The following is a 22,591-nucleotide window of genomic DNA, read 5'->3' as shown; positions in this document are numbered from 1 at the left end:
AAAGGGAGGATAGAGAAAGAATGAGCCTAATCTGGTGAGAAAGTGTGCCAACAACGACACCTTTCATCCAGTGCTCAGTGAATGGACAGCCAATGGCCAACAGCACAGGGCCTGTGTATTACTGGCAACATGTGTCACAGCTCTCACTCCCAGCTTCTCCTTTAAGGAATTTCTTGAATGGAGGAGGGTATGTTTACAAGTTCTTCAACTGACTGCATTATCTAGGGTGTGGCTTGTCACTCTGGAAAGGTGTTCCACTTCTGAAAAGTTCCATGAGCATTCAGAGAAAGAAGAAATGCTTGCTACATATTCACAAGCACTCCAGAGGTCAGTCAGTGACAAGCTTTCCCCAGAATTGGAGGTGAGCCAATACCAGAGCAGCACTCCACAAGAGTCTCATCACAGGGACAAAAGGGGATCTATGTTCTTGGGCATACTCCATTTGTCACCTCAGGGCTATGTGGATAGGTTTTAAGATAGAGTTACAAACAGTAAATGTGATAGACATTAATTGTGATCTGAATTCTGCCAGTCATATCTCAGGCAATCACCATGGGGATTTGGCTTATCTGAAAAGTTACCCCAATTAAGCTTTGTCCTCTATTATTTTCACGTAAGAAGATAAGGAATATATGTGGTGACACAGGTCAACTAACTGGTTCTTGGCAGGGTGCTCCTGTCTCTGATGTTTTGTGTGGCTTTCCTGGCATCCTCTGGCAATTGTTCCCTGGATGTCTGAAGTTGTTTAGATGTCCCAGAAAAGTTTGCTAGGTATTAAAATCCTTGAGGCTCTTGCTGTCCTGAAAGACAAAAAGCAAGCATGGAATTCTATGTCAGCTGGCTGGCTAAGCCTCGGTGTCTGGGTACCACAGACTCGGCAGCATTGGTCTTGGGGAAAGACTCTTGTAGTCTCCTATACAAGTAAGGTGTCAGGAATACAGACCCAGCAAGGATAGGATGTTGTGGTACACACACATAACCTGATTCAGCCCTGAAGATGTTCATCTTTCAGAAGTCGTCTCAGAAGTTTGTACTTATACAAGTCTTCACTGTGGTTCTGACAAATTGGTTCTTGGAGTCAATAAATGTTCATGCTGAGAGTCACAACTTGAGTGGGGGGTCACTAGCTAGTGTCCAAGGGCTGCTGAACACTCGATGTCTGATGGAGTCCATTTCTAGGTGTCATGCATGTGTGGATCCTGATGAACAAAAAAGCTTCAGAAAAGCCCAAGAGAAGCACTGCTGTAGCTAGTATCCTCTGCCGAGTCTGTGGTACCCAGACACCGAGGCTTAGCCAGCCAGCTGACATAGAATTCCATGCTTGCTTTTTGTCTTTCAGGACAGCAAGAGCCTCAAGGATTTTAATACCTAGCAAACTTTTCTGGGACATCTAAACAACTTCAGACATCCAGGGAACAATTGCCAGAGGATGCCAGGAAAGCCACACAAAACATCAGAGACAAAAAGACTTAGATCTGTATCCCTACTGAGTCATTAGCTGTTTAACTTCAGGCAAAAGATTTCTCTGAGCTCCCCCTGAAAAGCCAGGAACATGCCTACCAGTGTGACTCCTCTGAGCAAGGACCACCCCTAAATGTTCCTCACTCTTTCTGGCAGCTGTCATCTGGTTGCTGGGCCACACATACAGATTATTATTTTCAAACCTGTGGAATCTGGATTACCACTTCTAATCGACTGAACTTGGAGCTTTTTGTCTTGGCCTTAAGAGGGGTGCATTCTATAGACTTCTTCTAGAGGCCCATAAAGTAAGGGCTTAGCCTCCATTTTGGCACTATTGGGAGGTAATGGAATCTTTAAGCAAAAGGTTCTAGTGTATAGGTCATTGGGCATGTGCCTTCAAAAGGAGCCCCAGTCACTTCTTTTTCTCTTTACTCTCTGTTGAGTTGAACAGTTTTGCTATGAATACATTTGCACAAATAAATACATTTGCACAAAGCATCAAAACTATATACTAGTTTATCATAGATTAAAACTTCCAAATGTGAACCCAAATAAGCCTTTTATTTCTTTCCAAAATGATTTTATCAGATGTTTGTTATAGACGCAGAAAGCTAAGATACTTGTTGACCATCAGCCTTAATTCCATATGTATCTTCAATGTTATGCAACACATAGTTGGAAACTGGGGCTCAGGACATTTTTGGAAGTGACCTTACTCTGCTGCAACAGAAATATTTATTCAGCAATGAGCTGGTAGATTATCATCTTACGAACATTTCCCTTCTCATCCCCTGCTAGGAGGTTATGAGGGAGAGTTGGGAAGAGGCAAAGGCACTAGTCTCCCCAGAGCACAGGCTCATCCTTCCGTAGGATGATCAGCCACACTGATAATCTCTATGTCTCAGTCTCATTATGATCCCTTGCACCCATGCCTCAGTGGGTGTCTGGGCTCATGCATGGACAGAAATGCTGAGTCTGTTCGTTGCTGCTGATGTTGGGCTTGCACTCCTTTAGGGGCATCTGGGCTGGGAAGGGGTTAACCCAGACCAAACTAACTTGGGAAGTGTGTGCATGCTGAGCCTTTGAGACATGCCTGTGCTGTTTCCTCTGTACAATGCGAAGTATGGTGTCTTTAAAGTATCATTTGAAAGCATCCCTATCTGCCCCACCCAGCCCCAATGTACATAAACTCTAGAGTCTGCAGAAAGGTAAAAATAAGTAACTCTGTCCTCCAGAAGCTTAATCTAGAAACCTTTAAATACCTAACCTACACAGGAGCATTCTGAAGTTTCTGATCCTTTCTCCCTCATTTCACACGCTAACCCTGCTTTGCTTCCTCCGTGTCAGAGGACATAGCTCCCAACGATGATGTAATCAAGTCACTGAAACTCAAGTCCCCCTCTTCTTACCCCCACAAGCTTGGAAGTTGATGTGACCTCTTTCCGATGCTTGCTTTCTCCACCCCAGGAGCTTCATAAATCACCTCATAAAGACGTATTTACTGGTTCCCCTGACATAATAGCAGAGTAAACTGCTCAAGACACCCTTGAAGAGTCCCCCCAGAAAAACTCGAGAACTGTGCTGCCGGTGTGCAGCAGGGTCTCCTGCTTGAGTTTCTGCGCTCTGCCTTTTGACGGTGTCTTCTGTAATTAAGACAGCCAAATCCTCTTGTTTTTATTGAGTTGGATGGCGAATCACAGAATAAATGCTTTCCCTTGCACTTTAAAAGGATTTAATAGGAAAATATTTTTCCTACATCCTGTTTCAAGGGGAAAATGTGATTTTAGGGACATTTTATAGTTCACAACAGGATACTGAAGGGCATTTGGTTTTGCTTTAGTTTATTATGACTGTGTTTCTCTAGCATGAAGTAGTCTTTGTGATTATTTAGATAAGTCTATAGATAGCCACAGAATTATGGAAACTTGGGACTGGAAAGGGCTTAAATATTAGCTAGACCACTCTTCCCTTCTCAGATGAGAACACAAGTGACTTGTCCAAGGTCACACATTAAGGTAGTGTGATTCTTTGTGGCCTGACTATTGAATAACCTGGAAGGGGTGGCTAGCATAGCCTTTATACAAAGAGACCTTTTTATCTCCGAAACCTTTTTAATTTGGGAACTGGAATACTTGGTAAGTGTGGATTTGTGTGTGTGTGTGTGTGTGTGTGTGTGTGTGTGTGTTGTGTGTGTGTGTGTGTGTGTGTGCTTGTTGTGTGTCTGCCCCTATATCTGGCTAGTGATGCATTCATATGGTTCCATTGTCTAGCTAATACACAGCACCCGACAGAGTCCAGAAAATATAAAACAGAGCTTAAGTTTCTGCATTAGAACAGGTCAAGAACTAACAGAAAAATGCATACAAAGGTAATTACCATTAAATGTGATCATGTAGCATCTCTCGATCCTTTTTTTCTGTTGCTACAATAGAATGTCTGAGACTGAATAATTTATAAAGAATAAAGGTTTGTTCTTATCCCAGTTTCATTTCTGTCACTGTGACAAAATACCCTGACAAAAAGCAACTCTGGGGAGGGAAGGATTGGCTTTCAATTCTAGGTCGCCATCCATTGTTGAGGGGAACTCAGGGTAGGATCTCAAAAACAGCAGCTATTTTCACATTCACAGTCAAGAGAAGAGAGGAAAGAATGTCCTCGTGTGCCTGCTTGCCTGCTGCATGTGTTCAGCTAGCCACCTTTCACTCTTATACAGTTCAAGGCCTAGTCTTAGAAATGGTACTGCCTACAATGGGCTGACACTTCCTACCTCAATTAAAGCAATCAAGGTAATCTCCATAGGTCAGCTTGATCTAAGTAATTCCCATTCAGATTCTTTGCCCTCGAGATTTTGGGTTATAACAAGTGGACACAACTAACCATCACAATTCTCACAGTTTTGGATGCTTGGAGGTCCAAGGTTCAAGGGGCCACATTAGATGATATAGTCTTCTTGCTGCAGAGGAGTCCGCAGAATCCTGAGGCAGTGCAGAGTCAGTTGTGAGAACAGTTTGTATAAGGAAAAGCTCTGCTGGCATTTTTAACACACCTACTACAGGTAACCCATTAATCTGTAATGGACTAACTAACCCATGCATGAGAGCAGAGCCCTTCTGACCCACTCCTGTCCTGAAGGCCATGCCTATTCCCACTCCTTAATACCTCACAATGGATGTTAAAATCTAACACTGTTTTTTGAAATTGAAACTTCTTGTTTCTTCAGAAAGTTAGTCATGTCAAATGGTATTCTGCTGGGGCACACAGGTGAAAGGATGGATGATGTTTAGAAGGAAATAAATGAAACCTGACAGACAGTGGATGATGCTAGATGGTATTGGTATACCTTACCATTCTTTGATAGTCATCATTTGCCGTGACTTCATAGAGATGTACCAAAAACTTCTGGTGTTCTGGCAGCTTCTTGTTGCTTCCGAGGCTGATTAGCAGGGCAAAGTGGAAGTTTTTGGATATGTCTGAGAAGACAGATTCACGTGGTGTTTCACTGAGGCAAGACCCATGGGAGGACACATGATATTTGGAGGGAGTATAAATAGGACTCTTGAGTGGTGTGTGCTTCCATAGCTAGTTTTTGCAGTGCTTCATTGGTCTCATGTCTTCCTCTTTGCTCATCTTCATTTCATTGAGAGAGGCATGGCAAAGAACTTCTTGTATCCCCGCTGGTCTTGGTTGTTCCTGATAACTCATGCAAATTCGATGGAGGCCTAGTTGTTTCTACTGGATCCTGCTACTGCTGCTGATTCGTGTTTGCTCTCCTAAGACTGCTGAACTGAATTGCTGGTATCCTGACAAATGGAGATTGGAATCACCCCAAGGAACTACTTCTGAACAGCATAGAGCAGAGCCTCTCTATTTCTTCTAGATTGATGAGCCATTGCTGATGCGTGCTGATTTGTGAATCGAGCTGCTGCTGATGATGATTCATGTGAACAGAACTGCTGATATTCTGACAATACAGATTGGATTTGCTCCAAAGAACTATTTCTAAACAGGTCTACATCCTACTTTGCTCTATTAACCTTTCCTTTCCACTATACCTGGTGGGGGCAGGGGGCTAGAAGGAAGGCTAAAGCATCTAAAAACCCTTATTAGGAACACCAGGGCCAAAAGGTAGGAGTGGGTGGGTAGGGGAGTGGGTGGGGGAGAGTATGGGGGACTTTTGGGATAGCATTGGAAATGTAAATGAGGAAAATACCTAATAAAAAAATAAAAATAAAATAAATGGGCTAGAACACCATCCTTGAACCCATAAAAAAAAAAAAACCCTTATTAAAAGTAAGTTTCGAAAAATCAAAGCCAGGCTGGAGAGATGGCTCAGCAGTTAAGAGCACTGACTGCTTTTCAGAAAGTCCTGAGTTCAAATCCCAGCAACCACATGGTGGCTCACAACCACCCATAATGAGACTTGGCACCCTCTTCTGGAGTGTCTGAAGACAGCCACAGTGTACTTACATATAATAAATAAATAAATCTTTAAAAGAAGGACAGAAAGACAGAAAGAAAAAGAGAGAGAGAGAAAGATCAAAGCCTATAGGTTTTCACTGGGATATTTTGAATCTTGTTTGAGTTTTTGTTTTTTGGTTTTGAGATGCAGGTCTTTGGATGCTCGTCTAGGGGTTCGCCATGTTTATTCTACGATAGAGGGAAGAGCTGACTGTCAGGAAGGGAGGAAGACCTGAGCAGGGAGAGGATGTACGTATGAAGCACCAGCTTGACTGGAGCAAGAGAACAGCCCTCCCCTTCAGGAAGGGAGGGCCCCAGAACCGGGAGTCTGCCAAGTGGGCTGTGGCCCCCAGAGCCCTGGATCTTCTCCTTCTCCTTGGCTCTGTTTGTCTGCCCCTGGGGGACACTTTCCTCTACACATCTCTGCCCACACGTTCTCCTGGATTACAAGAAGCTGCCATCTTAGGCAGCTCACTCTCCCTACTTACTCTGTTTCCCTCTCCCCCAGTCCGTGTGCCCCAGGTTTGTCTCAAAGTCAGAATCATCCGATATCATGCCTTAGAGTGCTAGCATTACAAGGGCACCTCTCCATACCCAGCTTGAGTTGTTTTTTAATGACATCTCTTAAAATTGAAAAAAAATTTAAGAGTTCTGTAATCTTAGCCTGCTCCGTAGGGGGTGGGGGGAAACCTGTGAGAAGGAATTAGAAAGAGGGCCGGGAAGATAGTTCAGTGTGGAGTCTAAGTCCCCAGAACTCATGGAAAGCTCAGAGTAGTACCGTGTTTATAATCCCAGTGTTCCTACAGCAAGATGGGAGGTGGGGACAGGAGAATCCGTGGAAACTGAGGGCCAGCTACTTCAGCATAAATCAGGATAAACAGCAGAGATAAGCTGTCTCCAGTAAGACACACCCCTGAGGCAATGCTCTGATCTCATAAGAACACATACATGTGCATGCAGATACACAGGCCTTAGAAGCTTCACTCCTGCCGTAGAACTGTGGAAAGGGCACCCTGTCTCTTTCCGGCTGTCTCAGGCATCCCAGGCTTGGTGGGACTTGGTAGCATGGGAAGCCGATCTTAGCCTCCTATTGGAGCAGGAGCTCTGAGTCACAGAAGTTCTGTGTCAGACGACTCTAGATCCAAATGTCACTCATTTGTTAGTCCTGAACTCTTTCAGCCATGTCTTCACCCAGATAAAACTGTCAAGCGTGGTGTTGCATGCCTTTAATCCCAGCTCTTGGGAGGCAGAGTTGAAGGCCAGCTTTGTCTACAGAGGGAATTTCAGGACAGCAAAATCTGCACAGAGAAGCCCTGTCTTGAAAAACAAAACAAAAAAATCCAAAAAACCCAAAAACAAACAAGCAAACAAACAAAAACCCACAAAAGTATTCAATAGAGCTGTTGTGTTAAATGAGATGCTCTACATATAAAGAGGATAACACAGGTTCTACTCTAGAGTTACTAATAAAGGATACTGTGCAACTGTGTATGGAAGAGGCTTGATGGGTGTTGCTGGGGCCAGCTACTGGTGGTGGCCATCTCCTTCAATTTCCAGAAGGATGCTTGTGTTACTTCCAGGCCTCCGTGTCCCCCAACCAAAGGGTGGCACTCAAGACAGAAGACTGGCACATTGGATCAACGTCTTGAGTTAAAGGAAGCCCTTGGGACACGCTCAGCCTCTGTGGTCTGGATAAGCCATGGAGACTGTTCTGGGATTTGGAGTGTTATTCTGGAGAGCAGAAGAGTCAGGGGATGGGTGGAATGAAAGAGCTCGAGTGTTGGAGCCAGTGGGAGAGAGCAGCTGTTCCCCATTTCTGCTTTAAACACAATGAGAGGTAATGAGTTTACGCCGAAGCATGAAGGATTTAGGCTAAACATTAAGAAGAATTTCCTGAATGTGGGTGTTGTTGGGCTTTGGAATGAGTTAGCAAGGTGTTTGAAATAAGGGCAGTGTTTCTTCTGGCTGCGGCCTGGGGGCCCTTGGGGTGGCTTTGCTCTCATGCTCCTCTTAAACTGGGGCATCCTAGATACTCATAGAACTCTCTGCTTGTGCTTGTTTGAGTCAACCCTATGATTCCAGGCCTTGATCGGCTCTAGGAAGACTGACTGTGGTGCGCGCCAGATCATTGCCTCAGGCTATCTCCAGCTTGGCATTCCATAGATGCCATGGTTGCTTATGTAGGCTCCTCCAGTGACCAACATCTCTCTTTGAAATTTATTAAGAAATTCTCTGTAGGGCCTCTTTCACCAAAAGTGCATTTAATAAAGCTTGGAATTTCCTCACAACACACTTATTTAGTGGATATATTTTTAGGCCTGGGTTATTGCTCGGCTTCACTCTGCTTTGTAAGCTCGGGGCAGGTCAGCACAGCGAGACTACAGAGGTTTTTGGACAACCGGGTCCTGACCACCTACCTACTGGGCTTCTCCCAGGCCTCTCCTAGTCATTCATTTAGGACTCTTTTAAGTGAGCTACTGATTTCCATAATTGTTCTTCCAAAAGGCAGGCAACTCCTGTAGCTATGAGCTTTCTAAGGAAGGGTTTTCTATCCACCTACCCAACAAGTAGGTCTTGGTGGGGGCGCGTTTATTGTAAAGTCAGTTTAAAAGTGAACAGCTTTCACTCCAAGGAGGCTTTTAAGGAGGAGCCCAAGAGCTGGCTGATAGCATTTGCATTCCCAATGTGCCTGTGCTGTTTTGCCCAAGGACTCTTGTTTATTATTGCATTTATGAAGCACCCCTTCATCATTAAAAGATTTCCCCACATCAGTTGTTTCCTGGAGATGCACAGGACACTTGCTGACCACAGATGAGTTTGGGTAGCAGTAGACCACCCCCTACCCTCACCTCTCAAATGCTCACACTCACAAATGTGCGCCATAGTTCCTGGGGGGTGGGGGTGGGTGACTGGCAAGTGATGGCTCTCAAACCCAGCAGTCAGGGAAAGGTGAGAGCATTCCTCTTCTCTAGGATCACTTCTGCACTGGGCCAACAAAGGGCAGACGCCCTAAAACCTACCTCCTCCAGCACTCAGAAGCCAGCAGGAACGTCAGCCTACAGAGAGAGCCCTCCCGCAGCCTTCTTCCTACCTCTTCTTCTTGGTCTACTCTCCCCTAGAGGCTCTCCAACTTCCCTCGTTATCCCTGTCCACTTCTTTGGTTTCTGAAAGGATGCAAGTGGACTTTTCTCTGTCCCACTACCAACTGCCACTAGTCAGCCACAGCCAGGGCCTCCATCCCTTTACATCTGTGACAGCAGGGCTCCCTTCCTCCCAGTTTGTCATTTACTTGTCCTGGTCTTGAGAAGTTAAAGAAGTGAAGGGAGAGGGTACAATACAAAGTTCTTTTCTTACAGCAAAATGGGCTGAAAGAGGGTAATGAGGATGGCAGCCAATCTTTAGGCAACCCTTCCCAAGTTACAAACACAGTCTTCAGCATTTGAGGGAAAGCAAATTGCCCAACCCCGTAACGCAGTCCTTCTTGTCATTCCTATTTTATAGGTTAGAGAAATTCAGACGTAGATGGTTAAGATACTTGCTTAAGGTTACACAGTTAGGAAGTAAAAGATCAGAAACAGAAAGTGAGCAGCTCAGTACCAAGGTCTAAAGGACACCTTGAGAGGAGATGTCAGGACAGACAGTGTCCATGCAGCTCACCCAGCAAAAATGTAGAGGAGCTAGAGGGATTCTGACATCTCTCCTCTAGACTCCCATGTGACCAACCAGACAACCCCCAACTGGAGCGCACACACCTCCCTGTGAGGGAGGATGCTTGCCCAGCTACACTTGCTGCTCAGTCAGGATCCCCCTTGCCGTCATACCTCTCTCTCATGTCCTAATTAAACCGCCTATTCCACCCACAGGCACCTCCAGGCCTGGTGTACACTTCCTGCTCCAGAGTTACCTTCAGTGGGAAGATTTCTTCCTTCCCATAGTGCACCTGTGGACCATCCTGGGCGCTCACACTCACACCGGGATCTCCTAGGATTTGATTCAGAACAGGAAAACTGATCAGGTATGTACTAGGACTGCCTCCTGAGCAAGAGGCAGTGGCTTCCCTGGGTCTGACCTTCCTATTTCCTCCCCAGCTCTAGGAACATCCCCCTCAAGGAATATAATTTGCATAAAATAGTTTCCAAACCTATTAAGGGAGCAGACATGGAAAGGAAACCCACAATTAAGGAGTTTTGCACACTCAGTGTCTTTCCACTGACTGGGGTATCATCTTCCTGAAATAATGAGGTCTGGCAGAGGCTGGAGCCCAGAATGTGCACCATATTCAAGTCTTCAGGGCTCTTGCCATCCTGGCTGGGACAAGTCAGATGAAGAAAACTTGGGCCTGATCTGGGTTTTTAATGTGGTAGCAAACAGAAGTGGGCAGGCTGCGAGTATGGGTGTGGGCAGGAGTGAACCATCATTGTCCCCTATCAGTTGTGATGGACATCATTCTCAGCCCTTTATGTACCCTGTTATCTACCAGCCATCTATTTGCTGCTTGTCCATTCCTTGTTCCTAGGGGGGCAGAGGAAGCAGGTTGTCAGAGGTCTGAAAGCTAGAGTGACCAAGAGAAGAAAGGGTTGGCTGACAGCAGGATGTGTCCAGGGTGAGAGGACTCTGCCCAAAGGCCACTGACCAACATGCCCTGGCTCCGGAGTCAGGCAGCAAATGCTTTTGTCTCTTTGTTGTTGAGACAAAGTCTCTCACGTTATACCAGGCTAGGCTCGAACTCCCTGTGCAGCTAAGAAGGATGTCAAACTCCTGAAGCTTCTGCTTCCACCTCCCAAGTGCTGGGATCCTACGCACGCAGCGCCATGTCCTGGTTAAGCCCTGAGTTTGAATTCCAGCTCATTTAGTTGTCACTGCTGGTTAGCTCCTTCTTTGTGAGATCAGAATCACACTTGATGCCAGGGTTGTTGGTGGATTGACAAGTAATGGTTGAGCAACATGCTCGTGACAAGATGTCATTCATTCTAAGATGTTTCTGAACCCCTACTATGTGTAGGCACTGTTCCGGCTGCAGAAGCTTGAAGAAAATGGAGGGAGGGGTCTGGCATCAGTAAAACCCTTTCTTTCACTAAGACGTTTACGTGGGTACAAGAGCACTATACAATTTGTCTAAACTGTAGAGAGTCAAACTGAATAAAAGAAAATACATGAAGGCCAGAATCTCAGGGACAGGGACTCACATGATTTTATTGCCCCTTCCCCCCCCCCCCAACACCCCAACCCTGAGCACGGAAAGCGGCAACACAGAAACAGAGAGAAGCTTCGGTGCTTGTTTGGAGGGTTCATTTTGTATGCAACTCATAAGCTGTTTACAGAAAGAAGTAAATGTGACCTGATGTTTCAGCTCCAGGCACAGGATCCCAGACATCAGTGAAACCCACAGGGTGCTTTTCACTTCTGCGGCGTGGCTCTACCTCCCTGACTGTCTGGCTGCTTTCCAATGAAACTATATGCACAAACTCTACCTAAAAAATATTTCATGAGCTATGTGCCAGCCTGGAAAACATGGCTCCAAGCAACAACAAAACAAAAACCAAACCAAACCAAACCAAAACAACAACAACAACAACAACAAAAACAAAAACCCTGAGAAAGGGTAGCATCCTTCTGCTATCTATCTATCCATCCACCCTCCCACCCATCTGTCTATTCAACAACTGCCCATTAACAGGTCCAGCAAACGCTGTGTGTTAGGAACAAGATGGCAAAAGACGAGCATCTGGTGAAGACTTGACTCCAGGAATGCTGTCATGAATGAATGCCTAAAGAAGTGGTCCTCTCACTTGGGATGCAGGGTGGTAGCATCTTCAAGGCTAAGAGCCCTGGCACCATCCTCACCTTTTGCTCCTCCTCCTCCTTTTCTCCTTTTCATTCTTCTTGCCTCCTTTTCCTTTAGAAATAACTAATAAACACCTAATAAAGGATAGTATGGAACAAAACTCAAGCTCGAGTTGGACACAAGGGTTTCTTCTAGAACACGAGCAGGAGGTAGTTTCTGCGGTATCTAAATACCCACAGATGGGAAACTTCCCCTGGCTGGGCTAGAACTCAAGATCTTCCTTCTTGCCTTAGTTTGCCAGGTGCTAGGATTATAGGCATGACCTAGCAGGGACTCACTCCTTCACAGAAAGCTTTTTAAACATCTGTATGCCCCAATTATTTGGCTCATCAAACCTATACATAGTGGTGAGTAGATCCATACATCATGAATCCCAGGCAAATCTGACAGAGGCCCTTCTCCTTGGAGGCCACCTCTCATCTCATGTTTCTGTGCTGTGCCTTTTCTTCTCTAGCGGTTCTCAGTGGGAGCACCAGTCAGGTGGGGACCGTGTCTTTCCAGAGCTGAACCCGGGCTTCAAGTGTGGTCTGACTCCTGTCCCTGCGGGCCCGTTATTAAGAACTGTGTTCATGTAATGAGGCTCCAGGAGCTGCTAATGGTTTTGGCAGCCTCATTCCCGAGCGAGGCACAGGGCGGACACCCACAGATCCTCCTCCCATTCTTTCACACATGCTCCCCCAACCCACCCAAGACAGGGTTTCTCTGTAGCCCTGCTGTCCTGAAATACTAGCTATGCAGACCAGGCTGGCATCAAACTCAAAAGATCCACCTGCCTCTGCCTCTGCCTCTGCCTCTGCCTCTGCCTCTGCCTCTGCCTCTGCCTCTGCCTCTGCCTCTGCCTCTGCCTCTGCCTCTGCCTCTGCCTCTGCCTCTGCCTCTGCCTCTGCCTCTGCCTCTGCCTCTGCCTCTGCCTCTGCCTCTGCCTCTGCCTCTGCCTCTGCCTCTGCCTCTGCCTCTGCCTCTGCCTCTGCCTCTGCCTCTGCCTCTGCCTCTCCCTCTCCCTCTGCCTCTGCCTCTGCCTCTGCCTCTGCCTCTGCCTCTGCCTCTCCCTCTCCCTCTCCCTCTGCCTCTGCCTCTGCCTCTGCCTCTGCCTCTGCCTCTGCCTCTGCCTCTGCCTCTGCCTCTGCCTCTGCCTCTGCCTCTGCCTCTGCCTCTGCCTCTGCCTCTGCCTCTGCCTCTGCCTCTGCCTCTGCCTCTGCCTCTGCCTCCTGAGTGCTACGATTAAAGGGATGCATGAGTCTGCCTACCTGATGCCATTATACCTGGCTTCTCACACATCTGTTTAACAAGCATATTCTCGCCTCTCTCTGTCTCTCATGTAGGACAACTTTCAATGATGTTCAGAGTCTATCACCTGCCCTTGCTAACCAGCTCAAAAAATGCCACTTGGGTCTCAGAACCCCAAGGCCCTCAAGCTATTAGTTCAATACGTAGCCTCTTACATTGTTTTGGGGGAAAGGAAGAACCATGGCTAAAAACTAACTTTCTTTCTTCCTTTCTTCCTTTCTTTCTTCCTTTCTTCCTTCCTCCCTTCCTTCCTCCCTTCCTTCCTTCCTTCCTTCCTTCCTTCCTTCCTTCCTTCCCTCCCTCCCTCCCTCCCTCCCTCCCTCCCTCCCTTCCTTCCTTCCTTCCTTCCTTTCTTGTTTGTTTTTCAAGACAGGGTTTCTCTGTGTAGCCCTAGCTGTCCTGGAACTCACTCTGTAGACCAGGCTGGCCTTAGACTCAGAAATCCGCCTGTCTCTGCCTCACAAGTACTGAAATTAAAGGTGTGTGCCACCACTGCCCGGCAAGAACTTTGTTTCTTAAGGTGTTCTCCCCCATCCCCAGATTCTACCGGGCAGAGCACTGTGTTGGAGTAGCTATGACATTAGTGCCCATATTAGCCTCTCAGGTCTTTTGACTCTTGCTAACATAGCTTAAGAAGGCCTAGTAACTTCATTTTTCCTCTGAGAAAGTGATAGACAAAGACAGAAACTGCTGTACTGTGCCCAGTCTCACCGCTGGGATGTCTGGCCACAGCTGGCATGCAGATCGGGGGAGGCAGAATGCAGTCTGTAATGGGGAGTCCTCAATCTGTGTTTTCCCAGGTGGGAAACAGCAGAGTCTGGGACGCGTGCTTTGGTTCCCAGTCTCCTGTGTATCTGGAACCACCAGCCCACTGCTGGGAGTCGGGAACAGGGGTTCCTGATGCGTCCACACTCAGGCAGGAAGGGGAAGGCTGAGTCCCCAGACAGGGGCAGAACCAGTCTAAATCTAAGTGAGTGCCAAGAGTACAGAGGGGCTGATGGTGGATGTGAATGCATATACCATACGGTAAACCAGGGATTAGATACCTTTGGTGGGAAGGGATGCCCAGGAAGGGATGCTATCTAGATGCCTCATTAACATGGAGAACTCCAGGGGTTTATGCTATGTGACCCAGTGCCCAAGGTCCTCAGTGGGGCATCCATCTTGGTTACATGTTCCAGAGCAGATAGAGGCAGGCAGGGAATGGCTCCACTCCTGTTGGTCTTACTTCTCAGACTTCCATTTCTCATGCCTGCCTTGTTACAAGGTCCCACATACCCTACAAGAAACAGAGACGGGGATAGTTGTGGGGAGGGGGGAGGCAAGGGAGAGAGGGAGGGGCTGAGGGAGGGAGGAAGGGGGAGTGGAGTGGAGATTAGGTTATACATGAGTGTTTGAATGCACCCCAAAGAGCTTGCCAGTGGATTACTAGCTCCTTCATGAGCTGGGCTCATTCATACACACACTCATTCATTTTGTACCATTTACCCAATATTGCCAAGCAAAACCTAGAGACCACAAAGAAAATTGAGGCAGACAAACATATCATAGAGTATGTTTACCCTCTCCTAAACTGCCCCAAGGGTGATCGCTTCTTAAACTCCTTAGTGATTGACAGTATTAGGTATACACAGAGGCCTGTTGTGAATGGACTCATTTAACCAGCTCTGAAGGAGATCTGTAAGCTCACCCTGTGACCTGGAAATACCCAGAGCCTCCTCACACCTTCTGATCCTTCTGAATGTCCACTGGACAGCACTTAGCACAAAATGCTGTGGGAACCTCAGAACCCCTAGACCAGTATTTCTCAACCCAGGGGTCTCGACCCCTTCGAGGTTGAATGACCCTTTCACAGGAGTTTTAGACCTTAGGAGCAGAAAGAAAAAAATAAGCAGAGTCCTTGCCCATAGGAGTTGAGATTCTTGTAAGAAGCACACACTGAGGGAAACTGAATTAAAATCGCAAGGGGTAGAAACAGCAGCCTGTGGACTGGTCACATCAGTGGACTAGCTTCCTAGATCATAACTATGAAGAAAGGAAGTTAAAGCAGGTGCTGAGCACGTGACCTGGGTGAGGAGCTGCCCTAGAAGGTCTCATGGGGGACATTAAGGCAGAGATAGTCCCGAGGCAGTGAGAAAAGCCATGGGTAGAAATGTAGGTACCGTACACCAAGCAAAGGGGCAGCCACTGACTTAGAGGTGGGAGAGGGCTGGGCACAAGCAGAAACATCCAGGATGCCAGAACGGCTACAAGAAAGGAAAGTACAAAGCAGCTGGACCAGGTCACACAGCTCTCATGGACCAGTCAGTATTGGACATGGTTACTCTAACAAAGGCAGAGGAGTGTGGTTCTAATCCCCGAGGAATAAGCACCTATTCATATGTGCACCTGTGCTCAACATAATCTCAAACCTACAGAGAAAGTGCAGATGTTGTGCAAAGAATTTTCTTTTCTTGAATTACCTGAATGTAACTTGCTAAGCATGCTGCCTGCTGCCCCCAGATGCTTTATTTAGCATGTTTATCTAAGAAATAAAAGATCAACTCTCAAAATCATGTCATATCACATGTTCACATATCCTAGTGAAGTTCTTTGTCATAGAAAGATCCTGTTCGAAATCTCACCTTGACTTTCAAGTCGGGTCCCACTAGTGTCCTTTGATCTGGAATTCCTCACTCTGCCCTTGTGGCTCAGGACTTTGGCCTTTCTAAAAACATCCATCGCATGTCACTTTAAATAGTGTCCCTTGTGATGGATAATGGGCTCTGGGAATGGGATCCCTTGAGTACCAGTGTCACACAGGGCTTGGGGGGAGCGGGGGATGAGGCCTAAGTTTTCTCCCCTGGGAAGAAAGGTGTCTCACTGTTAAAGATTCAAGCTGTGACATGGAAAGAGAGGAACCAGAAGAGACTCTTTGTGGGCTGGTTTGCAATTGCAGGAGTTGATGAGAACTCACGGGATTTGGAATCACCATAGAAGCAAACCTCTGGTCACCTCTATAAGAGAGTTTCTAGATTGGGTTCATTGAGGAGAGAAGACCCACCATAAATGTTGGTGGCACCATTCCACGGACAGGCATCCTGCATGGGGTACTGAGCACTGGAGTTCATCTTGCTCTGCTTCTGCTATGCAAATACAATGTAACCAGCTGTCTCCTGTTCCTCCACCATGCTGTTTCCCACTTTGATGGACTGTATCCTTGAAAACTGTGAGCCACAGAAACCCTTTGCTCCCTCAAGTTTCCTTCTTGTCAGGTATTGGTCACAGCAATGAGAAAATGCACTAATACATCCTTCCATCTGCATCTGGCTGCCATTCCCACTCCATCTTGGTTGGATTTAGGGCATGCATCTGTTGCAGAAATATCACACAGAAATGTTTGCTCTCCTTGTATCTAATTGGGCAGCATGTTATTTCAGTGTCCTGTTAACAACGATGCTTACACAGATGAGCCAGGATAGATCACCAGGTTATTCACTGTATGTTAGGTTTTTTTACTCTCTTCCTGTCTGAAACTGATAATCATCTTTATGCAACTACTCTGTTCCTCATCAGATTGTATTTTTTCAGCTATTTATCACCCCACATCCTGGTTTCCTATTTTATACTATGACTTATCACTTACAACATTCTGTGTGTGTTTATACTGCCCAGAAATGTCCAGGTATAGCTAATCTGCTTTTCTGCCTTGTTCTCACCATTTTTGAACATTTACTTTTCTGGGTAAGAAAATATTCTGGTTTCTCCACTCAGGATATTTTGTATGATGATTCCAGTAGAACAGTGGTTCTCAACCTTCCTAATCCTGCGACCCTTTAATACAGTTCCTCATCTTGTGGTGACCCCCCCAACCATAAAATTATTTTCATTGCTACTTTATAACTGTAATTTTGCTACTAGTATGAATTGTAATGTAAATATCTGATATATAGGATCTCTGATATGCAACCACTGTAAAAGGGTCATCGGGTCCCAAAAGGGGTCACAACCCACAGGTTGAGAAACACTGCATTAAAGTATAATGGAGCTAGAAATTCACAACAACAAGTGACGTTTCTGTGTCTGTCCCAAACCCACTGTTTGTAGGATTCTGATGTAAGTAGGTCTGTGCTGCCCAAGATGCATAGCTAGCCTGTGCAAGGATGCATAACCAGTCTGTGCACTGACCGACCTTCGGCACACTGGGGAGCAGTAAGCAGCCTTGCTGATCATGAACTTGCTATATCCCTGTCCCCCTGAGTCTGATCTTGAATTCCATATCGTGGACGACTTTGAACTTCATTCTTTCTGCCCCCACCTCACAAGTACTGGGATTATAGGTGAGCACTACACCAGGCCCAGCTTGTATAAATTAGGCACGAACCCTATGGCCTTTTGCATCCTAGGCATACATGATACCAGCCATGGCCCCATAGCCAACTGAAATACTATATATACTTCTTACTGTTATTTCACAGCCTTCTTCTCTTAGAACTGAGCTCTCTGTAATGGGCTGCATTTTATATTAGCAATGAATCCCATCTCCTTTTTCATGATCTCTCATTAACTTCATTTTCTCTTGGGCTTGATCCAGTCTGCTTTTCTGATGGTAGCCTAGGAACCCTGGCTTGCTTATACTTGTGTCCTATTGCCAGCTAGGCTTGATTTCTACACTGGGCAGGCATCCTCTCCAGTGAAGAACTTGAGGTTGATTGTGGGTATGTTCTAAGATGTCCTTATGACAAAACCATCCAATAGTGCCTTCCTCAGAACAGACACTGGTTGCTATGTGACTAAAAATTGAATGGTTCTTCAGTCACTGGTACCCCCTTAAGTCTTGCACTGACTCTCCTGACTTTCAAATCTCCCTCCCTGGCTTTGAACCCCAACAAATATCTTAATCAGATCCTTGCCTGACTTAGTAGAGCAAGGGCTCTTGACACAGGTTCAACACCCCTTTTCATAGGCAAAGGATTGAGGTACAAAACACACATGAAACAGTGTGGGGTGGCTGTCTCAGTCAGGTTATTGATCCCCTGCATATTTCAGGATGGGACGTAACCAGAGTTCAAAGATGCTGAGCAACATGCCTGAAGACATCCAGAAGGCTGATAGGTGCCAGCCTTGGATACCTTTGTTTTGAGGGCCCAGTCCCCAGCCCCACCCGCCACAACAAGCCCTGAAAAACATGGCAACATCTCCACATTATGGATAGCCTTTCCATTACAAAATGTCTGAAAAGATTTTTTAGAAAAATACTGTAATTTTGCCTGTACATTAATTTACAATATCTGTGAGTTCTTAGGAGTGACGAGCTTACTGGGAAATTCTTGCAGAGTGAGAAAATCTAAATCTTTTACCTGTAATGATATGTTTTTAGGCATAATTAGTTGAACAATTTAATATGTTGGCATGGTGCTACCTTGTGTGGACATTTAATTAAACATTTATTAGGTTTGACTTTGTAGATTTCTTTTCTCCTGGTAGAACCAAAAAAAAAAAAAAATACTCTTCCAGTTCTCCAAAATTTTTGTTGGAGATCCCTGCTAGCTGTTGGGTAATGGTAGACTTTGTCTGGATCCAGGCCACTCCCCACCATGGCCAATCCCGGCCCACTGGGGATGGGGTGAGGTGCCTCTGGTCCTTGAACTTGAGCTGTGATCTGAATTCCTTTCTTAGCACTGCTCTGCTGAGCACTCCAGAGACACCATAACTTAACTAGATCTTCGCCTGACTCAGAGTGAGTATTCTGGTTGGCACAGGTTCAGCGTACCTTCTCATGGGTAGAGGGATTAGGCACAAAATGCACCAGAAAGGATATGGAGCCCTGGCATGCCTGTCTCAGGCTGCTGACATGAAATATTATTCCCTGGTGGCAACTGACATGTTTCATAGATCTGGAGGCTGAGGAATAGAAATAATGACCCAGCCAATTCTGTGTTTGGAATGGCTTGTATCTAGAAGGGCTCATGTCACCCTGCCTCAGCTGCTCTCTTGCTGTGGCCTCACCCTGCTGAGAGAGAGCCATTTCTCTGTTCTTTTAGTAAAGACTCTGGTCCTAGACACAGAATGCCACACACACATCGAAACCTAACTGCCTCAAAAGCCCCTCCTATAAATGCCACCACATGGAGACATTTAAAAGGACTATAGGAATTTGGAGGCAGACACCTTCAGTCCACATGATCGTGGTGCTTCTGATGCTGCAGTCTTTGAGGAAATCCCTGGGCCTCAGCTTCCTCTTCAGTATATTGAAGATGGACCAGATCTCTGATGTGGGTTCTTGGGATGAGCACTTTGAGAAGGAAGGATGTCGAAAGGCTTTGGCAAATGGGTCAAAAAGATACCCCAGAAGAGGCAATTTGTTATTGTGGGTTTTCCAGCTGAAGTCTCAGCAACCCCCTTTGCTTTCCCTTGAATCTTTAGCCACTGAGACCCAAGTGATCCTAGAGCACCTGGCCCAGGGTAGGTAGGTACTCAGTGCATGATTATCAGGTGGGGAATGTCCTTTCCAGAAGGGAGATGGAGGCATGGTGGGGTCTGGCCCATTGCAAACAGAAGCCAGATACTGTGAGGTTCTGAACAGCAAGGAGGAGAGATTTATATTTTCTAAATAGAATTAACTTGTTAATTTCACTGGGAGCTATTCTGCAGTTTGTTGTAGAGCTCAGAGACAGTTTTCAGGTGTTGGTTCTGTCCTTCCACCATGTGGATTCCCAAGATGAACTCAAGGGAACCATCTTGGTGGCCCAAGGAGAACATTTGCAGTCTGTGGGTTGGATGTCCATCTTCTTACCTGCAGCCAAACCAGGAGCTGTCAGTGGTAGGTAACCCAGGGATGCTGGGATCTTTTTTTGTTTTGTTTTAGTGGTTTTGCCAGAACTCTCGAGGACGGAGACTGAAGACTTAGAAAATCCAGACTCACCCTTCTCACCCATTTTCTCAAAGCCCCTGGATTAAGGCAGAAGTCTGGGAGTTTGGGAGATGGGGAGCTAGCTCTGGCTAGGGGTGCAGATGTGACTGGTGACTCTAAGCCAGCCCCTCACCCTCTCCAAGCCTTTGCTTTCTCCTTATGAAACCCAAAGGTTGAGGCTAGGAAGTTTAGCTCTATGGGCAGAGTGCTTGCCTAGTGGGCATGGAGTCTTGTGGCAAAGTCCAACATGTGGCACACCCATAATCACAACACTTGAGAGGCAGAACCAGGAGGGGTCATCACTATATTGTGAACATTGGGGGTTAGCCTGGGTTACAGAAGATCCTGACTCCACACAAACAACCAAAGCAAAGTTCCTCGGGCAAATCCAGGGGCAATCTTATGAGATGCAGTAGCTCCTGAGGTCTTGTTGGGGACAGCAGTCACACAGTCGTAGCAAGTTCCAACTGAGGTAGTTCTTCCTGCTTCTCTGGATCATGCTTGAGCAGCTGGGCTAGGCTCTGCGCTGTAGGCACAAAGCAAGAGTTGCCCAGGTTAGACCAGTGGAAGTAAGATGAACAAAATATGGCCAGGCTTCAGAGGGCTCCTTTGACTCCCCAGTTACAAGCCAGCCTGGCATTCAGCGTGAGCAGTCACAAGCGTGTGCAGAGATTTTTGCTGTCCAGAGCAGCTGTCACATCCTTGAACCCAGATGACCCCTCCAGGTACCCTGCTGGGTAAAACGGACATTGCTGAGAATCCATTCAGTACCATCAGAAGATCCAGGCTGGAGTACAATAGCCCCATGAACCATTGTTGCTTAGCGGCTCTTTGATTTCCTTAGACTCTTTTTTTTTTGGTGCCTGCCCCCTGACTCCTTCTCTTTTGTCCTCTAATATATCTCCTCCTTGTTCTTGGCTCCACCCTCCCCCAGTACACACACCAGGTCAGGAGGAAAAAGCCAGCGTATCCACCCCCAGGTTTCTCACTTTTGATCTTTACTCCTCTGACCAAACAGAAGATGGCTTCAGGGACCAGCATTTGGGCTCAGTTTGGAGTGACCTGCTTGGGTCACTGTATCTTTTCTTTTTTTGTAAAGATGACAAGTTGGCCTGAGGTGACATTTGTGGAAGTTTTACATTCTCTGGGGCATTGTGCTCAGTGACAACATCCTTGGCACCACCCTACAGAGCAAGACCCATAACTCTGCTCAACAGTGATGAAGAGAGTGGCTTTAGGGTGATGGCCTGCCTAAGGTCATCCTGTGGGTAGGTGCTGGAGTCAGGACACTACCTGGTCTCTGTAGACCCACACCAAAGCCCACTGTTTACACGCTTGTAAAAGCAGCCCAGAAAGCTCATGCCATGCATCCAGTTTTCCTCATCAGGGCTGGTTTTGTGTGTGTGTGTGTGTGTGTGTGTGTGTGTGTGTGTGTGTGTGTATGTGTGTGTGTAACAACCTCTGACTGTCCTGGACTTGCTTTGTAGACCAGGCTGGCCTCAAAATCACAGAGATTTGCCTGCCTCTGCCTCCCAAGTTTTAGGATCAAAGATGTATGCCTAGCTCATTAGGGCGTCTTGAAAAGCTATAGTTCAATATTGCAACTGAAACAGTTTTCTGATACAACCCATTCTCTTACTCAGGCTCCCACAGGTGTGCCTGTATCTATGAGTGTTTGTAAGTAACACTGATGTAATTCTAGTCAATATGCAGAGCAACTGGGTCACCCCTCAGCCCTTCCTGTCCATCTACTCTTCTCCCTCCACATTTCTTGTAACCACATGTCTATTCCACATGTCTATGATCTTGTTATTTTAAGAACGTTCAATGAACAGAAGCATGCAAAAGTATGTGTGCTTTGGGGAGTGACTTTTTTACTCAGCATAAATTCCGTGAGTTTACTAATCCCAAGAGCCTACCATTTGCTCCTGTATTAGTCAGGGTTCTCTAGAGTCACAGAACTTATGGAACGATTCTCTTAAATATAAAAAGGGGATTTATTGGAACAACTTGTAGGCTGCAGTTCAGCAGATCCAACAATGGCTAACTGCGAACAGAAAGTCCAAGAACCTAGTAGTTGTTCAGTCCTATAAGGCTAGACGTCTCTGCTGGTCTTCTGTGTATGTTGGCATCCCGAAGAAGAGGGCTCCAAGGCTTGTGAAGGAATGGATGTGCTATCAAGGCAGGGACAAGCAGGCAAAGAACAAAAACTTCCTTCTTCTATGTCCTTATAGAGACTTCCAGCAGAAGGCATGGCCCATATTAAAAGTGTGCCTTCCCTCCTCAAGATCCAAGTTAAAACCCCAAATCTTTCAGCCATAAGACCCAGATCAAAGGTGTGGGTCTTTCTTTCTGACTCAAAGATCCAAACTAGAAGTGGGTTTGTCCACTTCAAAGCAAGCAGAAAATCTCTCACAGGTGTGCCCTCCACTTCTAGAATGTAGTTTGCTCCAAATATAGTCAAGTTGACAACCAAGAATAGGCATCACAGCTCCATTATACTATTACATAACATCCTATCCAACAGAGGGCATCTGAATTTCTCATTGCTGTTTATGGCGGATAGTGATGCTAGAAACATTCATAAACTCGTGGTTGTGTGAAGTTTTCATTTTTCCTGATAAAAATGTTCAAGAGGCCATTGATAA

The sequence above is a fragment of the Mus musculus genome, chromosome 5 (genome assembly GCF_000001635.26).
Source record: "Mus musculus strain C57BL/6J chromosome 5, GRCm38.p6 C57BL/6J".
Taxonomy (NCBI): domain Eukaryota; kingdom Metazoa; phylum Chordata; class Mammalia; order Rodentia; family Muridae; genus Mus; species Mus musculus.
Note: the sequence above shows the minus strand (reverse complement) of the source record.